The sequence below is a fragment of the Stomoxys calcitrans genome, chromosome 3 (genome assembly GCF_963082655.1).
Source record: "Stomoxys calcitrans chromosome 3, idStoCalc2.1, whole genome shotgun sequence".
Lineage (NCBI taxonomy): Eukaryota > Metazoa > Arthropoda > Insecta > Diptera > Muscidae > Stomoxys > Stomoxys calcitrans.
In genome coordinates this window covers 188,073,986-188,090,877 of record NC_081554.1, presented here as the reverse complement: position 1 = coordinate 188,090,877, position 16,892 = coordinate 188,073,986, and positions in this window count along the sequence as shown.

Here is a 16,892-nt window from a genome sequence, read left to right as displayed (position 1 = left end):
AAAACTCTATTCAGCCAGGCTGAATTAAAGTTTTCCTATAGAAAACTCTATTCAGCCAGGCTGAATTAAAGTTTTCCTATAGAAAACTCTATTCAGCCAGGCTGAATTAAAGTTTTCCTATAGAAAACTCTATTCAGCCAGGCTGAATTAAAGTTTTCCTATAGAAAACTCTATTCAGCCAGGCTGAATTAAAGTTTTCCTATAGAAAACTCTATTCAGCCAGGCTGAATTAAAGTTTTCCTATAGAAAACTCTATTCAGCCAGGCTGAATTAAAGTTTTCCTATAGAAAACTCTATTCAGCCAGGCTGAATTAAAGTTTTCCTATAGAAAACTCTATTCAGCCAGGCTGAATTAAAGTTTTCCTATAGAAAACTCTATTCAGCCAGGCTGAATTAAAGTTTTCCTATAGAAAACTCTATTCAGCCAGGCTGAATTAAAGTTTTCCTATAGAAAACTCTATTCAGCCAGGCTGAATTAAAGTTTTCCTATAGAAAACTCTATTCAGCCAGGCTGAATTAAAGTTTTCCTATAGAAAACTCTATTCAGCCAGGCTGAATTAAAGTTTTCCTATAGAAAACTCTATTCAGCCAGGCTGAATTAAAGTTTTCCTATAGAAAACTCTATTCAGCCAGGCTGAATTAAAGTTTTCCTATAGAAAACTCTATTCAGCCAGGCTGAATTAAAGTTTTCCTATAGAAAACTCTATTCAGCCAGGCTGAATTAAAGTTTTCCTATAGAAAACTCTATTCAGCCAGGCTGAATTAAAGTTTTCCTATAGAAAACTCTATTCAGCCAGGCTGAATTAAAGTTTTCCTATAGAAAACTCTATTCAGCCAGGCTGAATTAAAGTTTTCCTATAGAAAACTCTATTCAGCCAGGCTGAATTAAAGTTTTCCTATAGAAAACTCTATTCAGCCAGGCTGAATTAAAGATTTCCTATAGAAAACTCTATTCAGCCAGGCTGAATTAAAGATTTCCTATAGAAAACTCTATTCAGCCAGGCTGAATTAAAGTTTTCCTATAGAAAACTCTATTTAGCTTTATTGAGTCTGTCTGTGTTGTGTTTGCGTATCCCTTTTTTTTGGCAAACACCTTCGTGTTAGCAAGTCGAGTACCCATCTTCCGTGAAACTTTACTCCGCAAATTCCCTTTAAAAGCACTTGAACTCATAATAATTACACTCAACGGCAAAAACTGTAGCTATATCAAAACATGTCGCACCACAAAGTCCTTTAAAGGGCCTAGAGCGGCATTTGGTCCTTTTAAGCATTTGATATCACCTCACGTCTCAAGTAATTCTCTGGACAAGAATGCTTAACCCGATTTACGCATAAAAAAGCCTCGATGTTAACAATTCAGGCTCTTAGTCTGAATTATGACCTTTTTTTACAAGAGGGGGGGTTGTAAATTGAAAAAAAGGAAGTTGCTACTTTGTAAGGTACACTACTTGCCTGGCTGGCTGCATGGGAGAAACATCATCAGGCAACAATATGTCAAAAATTACCTTAACAAAGGATATCATACAGGAGGAGACAGCAAAAAAACTCAAAACAAAATGCGAAATCAGGGCATAAAAACAAACTCAACCTCTTGGCATCTCACTTTTGTGTGCTCTAAAAAAGGGAAGATGGCAAAAGAGGGAAATTTAACAACTATAACAGAGGGAATCACCCCAACACCCTTAAGAAAAAGAAATTGTCTACACTGTGAGAAAAATCAAGTTTTATAAAGAGTGCATGGGAGGAGGCTTTTTTGAAAAGCAATCGCATTACTGACAAAGGATGACTTAAGTCTATCTCTTCAGACAATCATACATTTTTTTTTTGTGTAGAATTACATTTTTCTCTGTGTCCGTCCCTTTGTTACAAAACAGCAAAACCTAAGTTAATTTTTCCGCAGAATCAAACAAAATGAGCTATTTTGCTTTTTTATGTGCACCGTGTTCGTCTGGTAAAATGTCCTCTTTCTCCGACCCCAGCACTGGTGCTGCTTACATTCAATTGCTTTGTGTGAGCTCTAATTTTCTAAAGGATTTTTTTTCCGACTGTGGTGGTGTGTACACCGAAGGCATGTAACCTGATATTCGCCACACTTTTGTTATTAACGTGGACGAATGGTAAATAGCGGGCTCCTTGTTGCCGGCAAGTGTTATTTTTCTTGATTTCTGGGAATTATTTTTTCAATTTAGCATCCTAAAAAAAAGAATCCTTTGGTTAGCATATGCCCATTACAGAAGCTAAAGAAGAGCGCAGGTCTTTGATATTAAGCTGACATAAAGTGCAGTAATTGGAGAGTGCAATTCTCTCAAGTTCTGAACTCTGAGAAAACAAACCCGGATAAAAAAATCCCACAACGGAAGCTGATCGTTTGCCATTAATGTGGGGATGTTGCATCTCTGAATCCTGGCTCATTTGACTGATTGATTCCCGGGAATTTGCGGTAAGCATGTGCACGTGTCTCAGATATTGTTGCAACACAAAGCATGTAACTAGTCACTTATGCTTCAAGGATTTTGCTGAGGTGAATAGGAATTGAGATAAGCTAAGAACGATTGGGGGAACATCAATATTTTTAAAACAAACCAAATATAAAAAAATAAATAAATAATTAAGAAACATTACAATTAAAACTTGTTATCCAAAAAAATATGGGTTCTAAGAAAATAAAATTTTTAATATTTCCATTTTTTTTTAAATATTTTAAAATTTTAACAAAATTTTCTAAAGACATAAATAAATAAATATAGATATAACATTTCTACAAAAAAATTGTTTGGAATAACTTTTCACAAGTTAAACGCTGAATTCACTTAATTCGATCTTGAAATAATTCACAAATCGCATATTGACCAGCAGCAGACCGTATAAGTCATACATACATATGTATTGGGTTGCCCAAAAAGTAATTGCGGATTTTTTAAAAGAAAGTAAATGCATTTTTAATAAAACTTAGAATGAACTTTAATCAAATATACTTTTTTTACACTTTTTTCTAAAGCAAGCTAAAAGTAACAGCTGATAACTGACAGAAGAAAAAATGCAATTACAGAGTCACAAGCTGTGAAAAAATTTGTCAACGCCGACTTTATGAATAATCCGTAATTACTTTTTGGGCAACCCAATACCTTATAGACTGATCCTACCGATGAATTTGGTGTGGGGCCAACCGAAATCGCGTCTAGGAAACCAGTCAAATGCTTTTACAGCAGCAAACACCTTTTCTGCCTTACTTTAAAACTAGAATTTTTTTTGTTTTTCTATTTGCCATAGAATTAGAGAACCCTACAGTCTCCAACCGGACAATATTCGACTAGAGATAAGTTCATGTAATTTTTTTTAAATGTTCTATGAAATGAATAATGGGACAACATTTTCAGTTTTTTTTTCAGAAAAAAGGGAACATTTTTTCGAAATTTGAAACAATTGAAATTTTGGCAACATTTTCTATAATAAAAAAAAATCTGACAAAATTGCCTATCCTTTGGGAAAGGGTACTAAAACTCTCCTTTTCTCCGGATAAGGGTACTAAAACTACCCATTCCTTTGGGAAAGGGTATTAAAACTACCCATTCCTTTGGGAAAGGATACTAAAACTACCCATTCCTTTGGGAAAGGGTACTAAAACTACCTTTTCCTTTGAAATGGTGTACCTAAACTACAATTTCCTTGGGAAAGGGTACCAACACCAACCTTTCCTTTGGGAAAGGGTATTAAAACTACCCTCTCCTTTGAAAGAGAATACGAAAACAACACTTTCCTTTTGGAAAGGGCACTAAAACAACACTTTCCTTTTGGAAAGTGTACTAAAACTACCCACTCCTATTGGAAAGGGTACAATAACTACACTAGCATTTGAGAAAGGGTACTAAAACTACCATGTTCTTTGGGAAGGGGTACTAAACCCCTACCCCTTCCTTTGAAAAAGGGTACTAAACCTACCCCTTCCTTTTAGAAAGGTTACTAAAACTATCTTCTTCCTTGGAAAAGTGTACTTAAACTCCCCTTTCCGTTGGGAAGGGGTACTAAAACTGTCCTTTCCATTGGAAAAGGGTGCTAAAACTACCCTCTCTCTTGGGAAAGGGTAATAAAACTATCTTCTCATTTGGGAAGGGTAACTAAAACTACCGTTTTGCTTGAAAAATGGTACTTAAACTACCCTCTCCGTTGGGAAGGAGTACTAAAACTGTCCTTTCCATTGGGAAACTACCCTCTCTTTTGGGAAAGGGTACTAAAACTACCCTCTCTTTTGGGAAAGGGTACTAAAACTACCCTCTCTTTTGGGAAAAGGCATTAAAACTAACTTTTCCTTTGGAAAAGGGTGCTAAAACTACTTTTACCTTTGGAAAAGGTTACTAAAACTAACTTTTTCATTGGGAAAGGGTACAAAAACTACATGTTCCCATGGGAAAATGGTACTAAAACTACCGTTTTCCTTGGAAAAGGGTACTAAAACTACCGTTTTCCTTGGAAAAGGGTACTAAAACTACCGTTTTCCTTGGAAAAGGGTACTTAAACTACCCTCTCCGCTGGGAAGGGGTACTAAAACTATCCTTTCCATTGGGAAAGGGTGCTAAAACTACCCTCTCTCTTGGGAAAGGGTACTAAAACTATCTTCTCCTTTGGGAAGTGTACTTAAACTACCCTCTCCGTTGGGAAGGGGTACTAAAACTGTCCTTTCCATTGGAAAAGGGTGCTAAAACTACCCTCTCTTTTGGGAAAGGGTACTCAAATTACCCTCTCTTTTGGGAAAGGGTATTAAAACTAACCTTTCCTTTGGAAAAGGGGGCTAAAACTACTTTTATCTTTGAAAAAGGGTACTAAAACTAACTTTTTCATTGGGAAAGGGTACTAAAACTACATGTTCCCATGGGAAAATGGTACTAAAACTACCGTTTTCCTTGGAAAAGGGTACTAAAACTACCGTTTTCCTTGGAAAAGGGTACTTAAACTACCCTCTCCGTTGGGAAGGGGTACTAAAACTGTCCTTTCCATTGGAAAAGATGCTAAAACTACCCTCTCTTTTGGGAAAGGGTACTCAAATTACCCTCTCTTTTGGGAAAGGGTATTAAAACTAACCTTTCCTTTGGAAAAGGGGGCTAAAACTACTTTTATCTTTGGAAAAGGGTACTAAAACTACCTTTTCCATTGGGAAAGGGTACTAAAACTACAATTTCCTTTGGAAAAGGGTTTAGTACCCATCCTTTAGTACCATCCCTTCATTTAGGTAAGTGTGTTAAAACTACGCATTCCTTTAGGAACTTTCCTTTAAGAAAGTGCAGTACTAAAAGTACCCTTTCCTTTGGGAAAGGGTACTTTAACTGCCCTCTCATATTTGAAAGGGTACCAAAACTACCCTTTCTTTGGGTAATTGTACTAAAACTACCCTCTCCTTTGGGAAAGGGTACTAAAACTACCCATTTCTTTGGCAAGGCTATCATAACTACCCTTCCTTCCGGAAAGGGGCACTTAAACATTTCCTTTGGGAAAGGATATTCAAACTGCAACTTCCTTTGGGAAAGGGTACTAAAACTACCCTTTCTTTTGGTAAAGGGCACTAAAACTACGTTTTCCTTTGGGAAAGTTTACAAAAACAACCCCCCTTTCTTTGGGAAATTGTACCAAAACAACCTTTCCTTTGTTAAAGGGTACTTAAACTACACTTTTCATTGAGAAAGGGTACTAAAACTACCCTTCCTTTTAGGAAATTGTACTAAAACTACCCCTTTCTTTGGGAAATGGTACTAAAAGTACCCTTTGCTTTGAGAAAGGGTACTAAAACTTCTATTCCCTTGGGAAATGGTACTAAAATTGTTCTTTCCTTTGGGAAAGGGTACTAAAACTACCCTTTCCTTTAGGAAAGTTTACTTAAACTAGCATTTTCTTTTAGAAAGGGTACTAAAACTACCCCTTCCATTGGGAAAGGGGGCTTAAACTAGCTTTTTCTTTGAGAACGTGTACTAAAACTACAATTTTCTATGGGAAAGGAAATTAAACCGTCCTTTCCTTTGGGAAAGGTTACTAAAACTACCCCCTTTTTTGGGAAATGTTACTAAAACTAACCTTTTTATGGAAAGTAGCATTAAAACTACCCTTTCTATTTGAAAATCGTACTTAAACTACCCCTTTCTTTGGAAATTGTACTAAAACAACCTTTACTTTAGGAAAGTACTAAAACTACCTTTTCTTTTAGTATCCTTTCCCTTTGGAAAGGGTACTTAAACTAACCTTTCCTTTGGGAAAGGGTACTAAAACTTCCCTTCTACTTGGGAAAGGGTACTAAAACTCACCTTTCCTTTGGGAAAGGGTACTAAAACAACACTTTTCTTTAAGAAATTGTACTAAAACTACTTTTTCCTTTGGGACAGGGTACTAAAACTAAACTTTATTATGAGAAAATGTACTCAAAGTATTGTTTCCTTTTGGAAAGGGTACTAGAGCCACCCTTTCTTTTTGGGGAATTGTACTAAAACTACCATTTTTTGGTAGTTAAATTATTTAATTATTTAAAATTATTTAAAATTAACAGAAATTATCTGTGTTTTTTTTATACAATCGTCATTTGCAACCATTTTATAACTCAATATTCTGCTCTTTTTCAAAGTCATCCATTAAGACACTTATGAGGCCATCTAAAGTTTTCGGAAGCTTTTTTGCGCCATCCTCTCTGCCGACGAAAGGCCCATAAATATATATATGTGAGTGTGCGTATTACTGCTTTATGTTATGATTTTATTATGTACGAGTAAATGTTCTTTTAACCCCTGATTAAATGGTTTTGTAACTTGTTTACATTGTCATATATGCATATGCGAATTTGTCCGATTCAAGTTTAAGCTCAATGATAAAGGATAAGGGTCGAGTCCAAACGGTGTGCCGCAGCGCGACACCTCTTCGGGGAGAAGGTTTCACATGGCAAACTACCTCACAAATGTCTCCAGCTTTAGGTGGGGATAACCAACACCGAAAATAGTTTTGATGTTCTTGCCAGGATTCAAACCCAGGCGTCCAACATCATAAGCGGACAACTTAACCTCTGCGCTACGGTGGCTTTTGTCATACTTAAACTGTTATTACACTATCAGGCGTGTCATATGAGATGTCACTTTTGGTATTCATAAGACCTGTCTTATGTACGTCAAATACGAATAGAACGCGCTCTAATCGGCATGTATTCTCTTATGTATTGTATGTATTTTTTATTGACATATGTCTACATATATGTTCGATGAAATAAAAGCTAGATTTAATTGAAAAAGCACATCTATACCCAAATCCATTTGTCATATAAAATTGTTCGTGCGTGTGATAACACGATGTGCACAACTTTCAGAGATGCTATTTGTAAAATTGCATATGCCATGCCTGTAATAGCAACTTAAACTAACTTCTGTGGAACCAACGTATTTGAAATCATTTACTTTGAAAAATTACAAAATGATGAACACATGATTACTTGCAGCTTTGTATGTTTTGAATGTGTTTCAATCATGTGGATGTTGTGGATTGTAATAGTGTTGCCATGTCTCTGGTTTTTTTGTTTGCAACTTGATGCGGATCAGAGTATACACCATGATACATTTTGCATTTAAACGTTAACCAACACCATGAAATATGACAGCGCAGCCATCTGGCGGGATCTCGCAACATGTAGTTGACCTTATGAAAGTCACACAGCATGGCTAACCGTTACGAGATGGTGTGAGTCAAAAAACGTTTACACTTATTATTAAAAGTTGTTTTAACACTCATTAAAACCTTTTTTACCATATATTTCTTTAATAATTAACAAGCTGGTACGCATTCATGGACGAATTAACATATGGACATCTAATAGTAACTTCATGCAAAGATCGATAAGTGGAAATACTACAGGATTTCTATACATCACACAGAATTGACTCACTTCATTTGATATCAACAGCATTATCGTATAAATAGCATTACCATATATTAACAGCATTACCGTTGAGATATTTTGAAAAGGGGTAACAAAAGGATTTTAATTTTCCAAAAACCAATTTTAAAAATTTAATTCAAGCTTGAAAACGAAAAATAAAGAAAAATAAATGGATTTGGGTGAAATTTTTCTATACAAATTAAAAATTTTCTAGATTTAAAATTTTACCCAAATATTTTTGTAGAGAAAAACAATCGGAACAAATTGCCTGCAGAAAGAAATAGAAAAACATTTAAAATTTTGAAAAACTGGGGGCATGTGGGGAAGATGACGAGACGTTGTAGCATTTTTCTATGTCATTGCCCGGCTTTCGCGGCTAACAGTCACCGATACTTAGGTGGGGACACAATACCAGATATGAACCAACTTAGGGGCGTAATTTTGTAAGTATCACGGAATTTCTGACTTAGATTTTCTTTTTGGAGGTTACTTTTTGGTATTTAGAGCGCACAACAAGCCGATTAATGGCTTAGGTGTATGTCCAAAGTGCCATGAGAAGGATTTAAATCCGCACACTCTTTTCAACCTAATCTAATCTTCAAAAACTTTCTAAGAAATAAAATTTTAACAACATTTTCATTGTTGTTTAATGTAACTATGATATTCCCTGCAGGACATAGGACCAGTTCTAAACTGGTGAATTTACCGGTTTTTTGTGACTTAAATGTCTGGTGATATGACCCATAATTTTAAGCGAGTGTATTCACCAATTTTGTTCCATGAAAAGAAAAATAAGCCACGCAATGGGCTAGAATGACTGGTGATATGACTGGTAATTTGTGTTAATAGGGGTTAATTTACCCCAAACTTCCTGCAGGGTTATTATATACTTACTAATCTTCTTATATATAAAATTCAATTTGTGTTTGTTTGTTTGTTCCGTAGAGACTCAAAAACGACTGAACCGATTACCTTGAAATTTTCGCAGATTGTGTAGGTTGGTCTGGAAGGGAGCGGACCCTCCCCCTTACCCCAAAAGTACTACCCAAAAATAAAGGTGGACCGATCGGGACAATATGGGGTTAAAATGAAAGGTATTCAAGAGTAGAGTGCGAATTTCATAATAACAGTTGGGTCCAAATACCAAGGGGCCAAGGGGCCCAGCCCCAAAACCCTTTAAAATAGGTTTATTTGACGATCATGATAATATGGGATTCAAATAAAAGATATTCGGGAGTAGATTACGAATATGGTCAGGAATAAGAAATATGCTTTATAATTTGTTGATATCGCAAGGGGTCGGACCCTCCCCGTTACGCCAAAAATACCACCCAAAATCACAAGTGGACCGATCAAGACATATAACAAATCACAAGTGGACCGTTATTCACATAACAAATGAAAGGTATTGAAGAGTAGAGTACGAATATGGATCCAACTACCCAGGAAGTCACCCTAACTAAATGTCGCCCTACAATATCTAAAAACAGACAAATTGGTCGTCCATAACAATATGGGGCTTAAATGAAAGGTATTCGGGAGTAGATTACGAATCTGGCATACAAAATCAAATCGAAGGGTAGGGGGTCACCTCACCCCTAAAAACTCCATAAATGGGCATATTACCCATCATGACTAAATGAGACTCGGTTTGTTCGTTTGTTCCGTAGAATCAAAAAAACGAAACATAGGCTATATAATTTTTATACCCTCCACCATAGGATGGGGGGTATACTAATTTCGTCATTCTGTTTGTAACTACTCGAAATATTCGTATGAAACCCAATAAAGTATATATATTCTTGATCGTCGCGAAATTGTATGTCGATCAAGCCATGTCCGTCCGTCCGTCTGTCTGTCGAAAACACGCTAACTTCCGAAGGAGTAAAGCTAGCCGCTTGGTTTAAATCGGTCCATAACCTGATATAGCTACCGTATAAACCGATCTTGGGTCTTGACTTCTTGAGCCTCTAGAGTGCGCAATTCTTATCCGATTGGAATGAAATTTTGCACGACGTGTTTTGTTATGATATCCAACAACTGCGCCAAGTATGGTTTAAATCGGTCCATAACCTGATATAGCTACCGTATAAACCGATCTTGGGTCTTGACTTCTTGAGCCTCTAGAGTGCGCAATTCTTATCCGATTGGAATGAAATTTTGCACGACGTGTTTTATTATGACATCCAATAATTGTGCCAAGTATGGTTCAAATCGGTCCATAACCTGATATAGCTGCCATATAAACCGATCTTGGGTCTTGACTTCTTGAGTCTCTAGAGTACGCAATTCTTATCCGATTGGACTGAAATTTTGCATGTAGTATTTTGTTATGATATCCAACAACTGTGCCAAGTATGGTTCAAATCGGTTCGTAAGCTGATATAGCTGTCATACAAACAGATCTGGGGACTTGACATCTTGAGCTTCTAGAGGGCGCAATTCTTTTCGGATTTGGCTGAGATTTTGCAAGACGTTTTTTATTGTTACTTTCAACAACTATGTCAAATAAGGTTCAAATCGGTTCACAACCTGATATAGCTGCCATATAAACCGATCTGGGATCTTGACTTCTTGAGCCCCTAGAAGTCGTAATTATAAACCGTTTTGCCTGAAATTTTGTACGACGGATTCTCTTATGACCATCAACATACGTGTTTATTATGGTCTGAATCGGTCTATAGCCCGATACAGCTTCCATATAAATCGATCCCCCAAAGGGCGCAATTCTTATTCGAATTGACTGACATTTTACACAGGTCTCCAACATATAATTTAATTGTGGTCCAATCCGGACCATATCTTAATATCGCTCTAATAGCAGAGCAAATCTTTTCTTATATCCTTTTTTTGCTTAAGAAGAGATGCAGGGAAAAAGAACTCGACAAATGCGATCCATGGTGGAGGGTATATAAGATTCGGCCCGGCCGAACTAAGCACGCTTTTACTTGTTAGATATCGGATGGTGGCTGACCCTCCCCCTTACACCAAAGACGCTACCCAAAACAAAAAGAGGACTGATGGGCACAATATGGGTATGAAATGAAAGATATTGGAGACTAGAAAATGAATATCATATTAAATTTTGGGTTCAAGTACCTAGCGGACCGACCCAATCCAAAAACTCTTCTAAACAGAAATATTAGACTTTCCTATCAATATGGGACTCAAATGAAAAGTAGCCGGCAGTAGATTACAAATATGACATAAACAATTAGGTCCAAGTAATGAGAGGTCGCCTCATTCACAAAATAGCCTCAAATGGGCATATGGTCGGCCGCATGGCTATATAGGATTCAAATGAAAGATATTTGGGAGTAGATTAAAAAAAATATGACATTAACATTTGCGTTCAAGTCCAGGTAGCGCTTTTCCTCCTAAGAATACGTCGAATAGAATAATCGAGCCATTATGGCAACATGGGACTCAAATGAAAGGTATTTGAGAGAAGAAAACGAATTTGATATCCAATTTTGGGGGTACGCCCTAAATCACCCCCTAAATTGAACTTTACTTTCATCTATAGCAATATGGAGCTCACATCTACGGTATGTGGAAGTAAAGAACGAATTTGATATCTATTTTCAGGGCCTCAACATGGGCATATCGGCCGACCATGGCTATATAGGATTTAAAGAAAGGCATTTGGGAGTAGATTAAAAATATGACATTAACATTTGCGTCCAAGTCAAGGTGACTCTTTTCCTCCTAAAAATACGTCGAATAGATTAATTGAGCCATTATGGCAACATGGGACTCAAATGAAAGGTGTTTGAGAGAAGAAAACGAATTTGATATCCAATTTTGGGGTACGCCCTAAATCACCCCTTAAATTGAACTTTACTTCCGTCTATAGCAATATGGAGCTCACATCTACGGTATTTGGGAGTAAAGAACGAATTTGATATCTATTTTCAGGGCAAAGTGCCGGTGGCATACCCATGACCTCCCCGGACTCATACGAAATCTTTCTGGAAGTATAGCATGAATCTTATATTTACTTTGATGGCCAAGTGACCACCCCCGAAATACCCCCTAAACCTGAAATATTTACCAATACAGTAATATGGGGCTCAAAAGAAAGGCATTTCGGAGTAGAGTAAAAATTTGCCCAGGAACCGAACAGGGGCAAACTTTTCATACATCAATGAGCGTTTTCCGATTCAAGTTGAGTTTATCAACGATAAGGGGCCTTCTTTATAGCCGAGTCCGAACGGTGTGCCGCAGTGCGACACCTCTTTGGGGAGAATTTTTTACATGACCATGCATGGTATGGTATCACGCATATGTCGCCTGCATTAAGAGGGTATAACCAACGCTTTAAATTTTGTCCGAATTTCCGCTAGGATTCGAAGGCAGGTTTACAGCGTCATAGGCGGACATAGGCTACAATAGCACGATATCCACCTTCAGGGCGAAGTGTCCCCACCCCAAATAGATTTTAGAGAGTAAAAGAAGGCGCAGCGGAGCGGGCCCTGTCCAGCTGGTATCAAATAAAATCACACATATTAAGTTTTTTTTTTTTTAATTTATTATTGTTTATCATGTATGCTGTTGTTTGTATGTGTCATGTCAATACAGAAAAGAGGGAATAATAATAATTTTTCATTTAATTTTTTGGTTTATTTGTGTTTTAGTTTTGTTTTAACTATAAACTAATATTGTGTTTGAATGGAAATATAAAAATCAATAATTTGTGAATATTTATTTTTCCATTGCAAACAATTTAAAATGAAATTGTTTAATGTGTTGTTGTTGTGTGTTTCGTATTGTTTCTTTGTTTAATTTTTAATAATATACAAATAATTTTTTTACAGAAAATTTAACTACACTGAAGATTGCTAAGTTATGCATGTATTTTAAAGTATATTTGTTAGTTTTTAATTTTTTTTGTTGTTTGTATATTTTGAAAAGTTGAACTAACTTTTTGGTTTTAAATAAATTATTCATTTAATGCGTTTTTTGTGTATCTGTCTTCTTTTTTTTTTAATATGTATGTAACTGTATTTTAGTTTCTTTAAGTTTATTCATGTTATGTAATGTATTTGAAATATATATTTGTTTTTAACGTTTAAGGGCGTGTCATATATATTTTTTTGTATATTATTTTTAATGTCTTTTGTTTAAGAAGTATTCATTTGGTTACATTTGAAAGCAAATATTTATGTACGTATGTATGTTTGTTTAGTTTTGAAATTTTTAATGTGTTTCGGTTTTTGTATATTTGACCATTGGGGTTTTGGTTTTCAAATACGAGAGAAAATCGCAAAAAAGAAAGTTTTTTAAAATTAGGTTTTTTTGAAAATCCTATTTCACACATTAGACGCTACATTCATTTGGTCTTGAAACAATTCATACATTCGCATAGTGTCCGGCAGCAGACCGTAGAGTTCTCTGTTTCTATCACAAATAGAACAAGTAAAAGCGTGCTAAGTTCGGCCGGGCCGAATCTTACATACCCTCCACCATGGATCGCATTTGCCGAGTTCTTCTGCCGGCATCTCTTCTTAGGCAAAAAAGGATATAAGAAAAGATTTGCTCTGCTATTATTATATTATTACATGTTGGAGACCTGTGTAAAATGTCAGCCAATTCGAATAAGAATTGCGCCCTTTGGGGGCTCAAGAAGTAAAATAGAGAGATTGATTTATATGGGAGCTGTATCGGGCTATAGACCGATTCAGATCATAATGAACACGTATGTTGATGGTCATGAGAGAAACCGTAGTACATAATTTCAGGAAAATCGGATAATAATTGCGACCTCTAGAGGCTCAAGAAGTCAAGATCCCAAATCGGTTTATATGTCAGCTATATCAGGTTATGGACCGATTTGAACCATACTTGGCACGGTTGTTGGATATCATAACAAAACACGTCGTGCAAAATTTCATTCCAATCGGATAAGAATTGCTCACTTTAGAGGCTCAAGAAGTCAAGACCCAAGATCGGTATATATGGCAGCTATATCAGGTTATGGACCGATTTGAACCATACTTGGCATGGTTGTTGGATATCATAACAAAACACATCGTGCAAAATTTCATTCCAATCGGATAATAATTGCGACCTCTAGAGGCTCAAGAAGTCAAGATCCCAAATCGGTTTATATGTCAGCTATATCAGGTTACAGACCGATTTGAACCATACTTGGCACAGTTGTTGGATATCATAACAAAACACGTCGTGCAAAATTTCATTCCAATCGGATAAGAATTGCGCACTCTAGAGGCTCAAGAAGTCAAGATCCCAAATCGGTTTATATGTCAGCTATATCAGGTTACAGACCGATTTGAACCATACTTGGCACAGTTGTTGGATATCATAACAAAACACGTCGTGCAAAATTTCATTCCAATCGGATAAGAATTGCGCACTCTAGAGGCTCAAGAAGTCAAGATCCCAGATCGGTTTATATGTTAGCTATATCAGGTTATGGACCGATTTGAACCATACTTGGCACAGTTGTTGGATATCATAACAAAACACATCGTGGAAAATTTCATTCCAATCGGATAAGAATTGCACACTCTAGAGGCTCAAGAAGTCAAGACCCAAGATCGGTTTATATGGCAGCTACATCAGGTTATGGACCGATTTGAACCATACTTGGCACATTTATTGGATATCATAACAAAACACGTCGTGCAAAATTTCATTCCAATCGGATAAGAATTGCGCACTCTAGAGGCTCAAGAAGTCAAGACCCAAGATCGGTTTATATGGCAGTTATCAAAACATGGAACGATATGGCCCATTTAGAATTCCAACCGACCTACACTTATAAGAAGTATTTGTGCAGAATTTCAAGCGGCTAGCTTTACTCCTTCGGAAGTTAGCGTGCTTTCGACAGACAGACGGACGGACATGGCTAGATCGACATAAAATGTCGCGACGATCAAGAATATATATATACTTTATGGGGTCTCAGACGAATATTTCGACTAGTTACAAACAGAATGACGAAATTAGTATACCCCCCATCTTATGGTGGAGGGTATAAAAACAAAACAAAAATAATTTTTGTTTGTTTCTCTTTCGAGACGAGCTCAATGATCGGAGATGCAGATTTACCAAGCTCGACAACCCTGCTTATTAGCTGTACTTTTTCCAATGCATTTATTTTTGTGTAATGGCAGACATTCTGTCTGTGGTAAATTACACTTCTTCCGTACCACACATGATGTTGATCATCTGTTGGAAGTTGTATTGATGGCTTCGAGCACTAAGACAGACAATGGCAATAGCTCACGCTGTTGCTCCGTGTGCCCAGGTTCGAATCCAGGCCGGGCTCTGCCGAATTTTTCATTTTTCAAGTTTTTTGCCTGTGAGGGCGAGATCATTAAATTTTAAAATTTTTGTTTGTTTCTCTTTCGAGACGAGCTCAATGATCGGAGATGCAAATGGAAAAGCAAAGCCAAATATAGCAACTTTCCTTTTCCATTTGCATCTCCGAGCATTGAGCTCGTTTCGAAAGAGAAACAAACAAAAATTGTAAAATTTATTGATCTCGCCCTAACAGGCAAAAAACTTGAAAAATGAAAAATTCGGCAGAGTTTGGCCAGGATTCGAACAGGATTTAATTCCTTGAAAAATGTAAAAAAATATAAAAAGTGAAGTTTCTAGAAATTATATTTATTTTACGATACTGTTTCGAATTTTGAATTGCTAAGAGCTTTTGAATTTTCGAAATTCGAAAAAAGTACAAGTTCCAGAGTTTCCGAACTTGAAAACTACTTTAAGGTTTTTTAAAGAAAACTCTGAAGTACTGCTTCACCCAGCACGATTACGCAAGGAATATATGCTCAGAATCCAGGAATAATTCATATTGTGGAAATTAGAAAGTACGAAGGATTGACAGCATTTATGGATTCAGGCGTTTCGTAAGTCATTAATTTTTTCTCATCTTATTTTCTTCAGACGAAAGTTTTTTAAATTTTTTTAGCAATTTTCTCCCATATTTAGTTAAATTAATGCATAGCATATCTATTAACCCTTTTGCATTGTTATACAAAAATATTTTCCAATTTTTTTTTCTTATTTATTTAAATTTTATATTTGTTTTAATTTACTATCAAATATATAAAACTTTTGGTTTTTTGTTATTTTTTTTTTTTAGTTTTGTTTTGTTTTGAAATCATGTATTACATTTTGAAAGTTTAGTTTATGTTAATACTTTTGTTTAACTATTTTGTTTTTATAATAAATTTTTTATTAAAGCTTTGATTTTTTTGGTTTTGCATTTGGGTTTAAACAATTTTGGTTTGTTTTTGTTTTTTTGAATTTTTGTTTCTTTCTCTGTTTTTTGACTTTTTTTAAACAAAATTTGGCCACTTCCTACAGTCCTGTTTGAGTTTTTCTTTCTTCTTGTCTTTGTTGTTTGCATTCATTATGGTTAAAGAAAATATTGGAAATTTTCGGTTTTGTTTTGTTTTTAAGTAGTAATTATAGATAAAGTTTGGTTGTTGATTATATCTTAGATTAGCTTAAATATTTATGAAAATGGTTTTCAATCACTCTCTTCTTAAGCTTGTGGTTCTTCTATATGTTGTTTGAGTTAAATTTGGTTCCCATGGTTTTATAGTAAAGATATAGATTTGAGGAGTTGGATTTTAGTTTGAAAGTTTTTGGTTTTTTTTTGTTTAAGGATTGTTTGTGTGGATGTTGTTAGACGGAGGAAAGGTTGTAATCAAAAAAGGCAAGTTTTTCATTATATTTCGCAAGAAAAGCCAATTTTTATTTTTTAATAAAAATTATAGCTTTTTTGTTAAAATTTAACATTTTTTCAATAAAATTTGGAAAACAAAAAAACTTTGAGGAAAAATTCCAAAAAATATTTTTTTTTTGTTTTATATTTTAAGCCTATTATATGTTGTTTATTTTTATTAATTTTTTTTAGCTTTAGATATTCTTATCAGTTACCAATTTTCTTATAGAAAGAGGATTTCATTTTCTATAGCATTTTTATGAACGAAACTTTAGCACAACTCTAAGA